Raw genomic sequence first — 3,155 nt, 5'->3', positions numbered from 1 at the left:
GGAGTAAGATAGTCGTAACTGAAAGCGAGTACAGTATAATAAGCTAGTACCAGGCAGGTGTTCTGAACTTTCTCAAGATATTATAGTGATTGATAGTCCTGTTTTATATTGCAAGTGCTTTGAAGCACTAAACCCTAAACCCTGATTCCAGTTATTAATCTTGAGCTATAAACCTGATTCTTTCTAAACCATTGATTGTTGTATACTCAAATACGAACCTCAAATGTACGATACTACTCCACAAATACATACAAACTAATTATCAAACACTGAACCAGATTGCCTACACACTCAAACCATTGTATCTTATGTTTTAAAAGACCAAATCCTTGAAATCCTGAAACACTGATTCTTTTGTTATCCAATTCTTTCACTACCTAACAGCCAAGCTTTAGAAATGCCATATTGATCTTTATGCAGATTGAAACCATTTTCATTATTGAACGTCCAATGTTATTAATGATCTTGTTTATTGTTTATTACTGCTTATTCTGTTATTATGGTAGAATTGGATTGTTTTTATAAATTATGGACCAGATTCGTGGTCAGACCATATAATGGTCAAGTTAGGCCAATGTGTGCCTTGGATCTAGTAGTTAGAGCAGTGCTGTGTGTTTTGCTCGGGGTTAGTGCGTGACTGATCAGCAGCCTAACCTTAGTTTTTAAAATGAAAATATAATATCCAATTCTAAATCATAACCCATTGTTCACTTGTTATCGTAACCATATTTACCTGATGATCATTATTCTCAGTTTTGTCATTGTGACTTGCTGAGCTAGTTAGCTCATTTGTGCAATGTTGTTTATGTTCTTTTCCAGTTAAGAAGGAACCGGTTGGTACCGAAGATCCCCAGTCCAGCGCGAGAGCTAGGGGTTCAGGTTGATCGAGTTGAGCAAGTAGGCTTCTTTTGGAAGTAATTTAAGTTTGTAAAAATTTGTAATAATGTTTAATACTCAGTTCTGAGTTTGGATAGTTGGGATTTGAACGGTTTGTAATATAAGTAAGTGTGTTTGGCTTGTGTGCATACTTTAACCTATTGCGGTCCGTGGTAGTTGGTAAGTAGGGTCACTGCATATTATTATCTTTATCATTGTTATAAGCAGGTTATAAATAAGGTGTGTGTGTGTGGACCCCAAACTTCTGACCCGGGTTTGGAGGGCGCCACAAAATACAAACTGGATTACTACATATTGCAATATTTAAAAGCACGACTAATTGCCTACAGTATTAGACTAATTACAAATTAGAAACATAAATAAATGTAACTAAAATAAATAATTAAATATAAAATTTATATTAGTTTACAAACCCAGGATTCCAGGACGAAATGGGGCAAACAAATAATGGTTGTAAATTAATCCTCGATCTATTTAGATTTATTATATACTTGCTTTACCGCGCGATGCACGGGTCTTCATTATATTATTATATATTTAAATTTATAATTTTTTAATCGTTACCTTATCACTATATATCACGGGTCTTCATTATATTAGTATATATTCAAATTTATAATGTTTTTAATCATTACCTTATCACTATATATATAAATAATAATATAAATATTTGTTGTTGGCGGGATTCGAACCTGAATCTTGCGAATTATATAAATAATAATATAAATATTTGTTGTTGTTAAGGTTCGAACCTCTGAGTTTTAGTAGTGTAAAAATAATAATATAAATATTTGTTACTGGCGGGGTTCGAACCTGTAAATTTGAGTAGTGTATATTTTTTCAGTATTTAAATCTAACGATCCTGATCACTTGATAACCAAGCCGACCAAAAAGAGACCCTTCAAATTCTTTGAATAATGATATTAAGCAATTATTAATCCCAACATTCAGGTAATTGTTCTGCATAACCTGAGATTGTTTCAGGTAGGTAAAACATGCCAAACATTACTATCTGGGCGATTGTTTGTGGCAAGTGGCAACCACTTGCATGCTTGAAGGCTAGTGCACACCTTCAAATAATCTCATCTATTTTGGGATGTTTTGATTCACTTCCCCGTTCCCAACCACCTAACCAGAACATGTTTGTTGATCTCAGCAGCAGTATCCAATAAAGCGAGAGAACCCAGGAAGTCAAACATTTAATTTACACATTAATAAAAGTTGGGTGTTACTTCTTACACCTAAGAGTCTGACTGACATGAATACAGGCAGATAAACAGTAAACATATTGACCCATGACCAGAAGAAGTCATCCTTCATTGAGCCTTGTTTTAATATCCACATCTCTAAAACCCAGGACTTAGGTTCCGTAAAAAAGAGAGAGCAAGTGATTGACCAAATTGATGGAGACAATGACGATTAGTCAATTGAGGCAGAAATGAAAGAAATCTGAAATTCAAGTTGAAGGTATCAAAGTACAGAAGCCTAGGACAAATATATGGTTGATATGGTTCATATACTCTCCATTATGCTATGCCATTAACAAATACAGACTCACAAAAATCAAGGACCTGGAGCATGTCGTCACAAGCTTGTTGACGCTTTGGAATCCAGGAATTGGTGTTTAGACTAAAAACACAAAGAAGGTATGAACCTTTAACAGTGCCCATAACTATAAAATGAAAGACTCTGACAAATAGATAATCGTTAATTGAAGGTACATATCCAAAAGATGAAGCCGCCCACGCTGACATCCAAGACCATGTGATGATTTGGCTGAGTAACAACTCCTACCAAATTCAATAAGAGTCGTAGGAGGTTCAGAAATTCTTTACATTGTTCATCATTCTAACGTAAATATAATACTAATTTATATCTATGGCGGAACAATAGATACACGTGACCTTCAAGTGAAATTTGGTGATTCGAGTGAAGTGTTACAGATTTGAAAATTTTACAAGATGAAAAGAGCTTAATAAGGATTGTGGAATGATTTCATCATACTGTATATATAGGATAAGACAATGTAACAATATTAATCATTTGACTTACTGGTCACGGTTCAACAGAGTTAAGTCCAAAAGGTAAAACCCACTAGTAAAGCAATACGACAACATTCGATAATTAAAAGAGCTGCACTAGAACATTAACTAATTAATCATTTGGCCCACTCGTCACAGTCCAACAAGGTTAAACCCAAAATATAAAGCCCACTAGTAAAGCAATACGATAACGTTCAGTAATAGTAATTCAAAGAG

Source organism: Apium graveolens, chromosome 1 (assembly GCF_009905375.1).
Source record: "Apium graveolens cultivar Ventura chromosome 1, ASM990537v1, whole genome shotgun sequence".
Classification (NCBI taxonomy): Eukaryota; Viridiplantae; Streptophyta; class Magnoliopsida; order Apiales; family Apiaceae; genus Apium; species Apium graveolens.
This window is presented reverse-complemented; position numbering follows the sequence as displayed.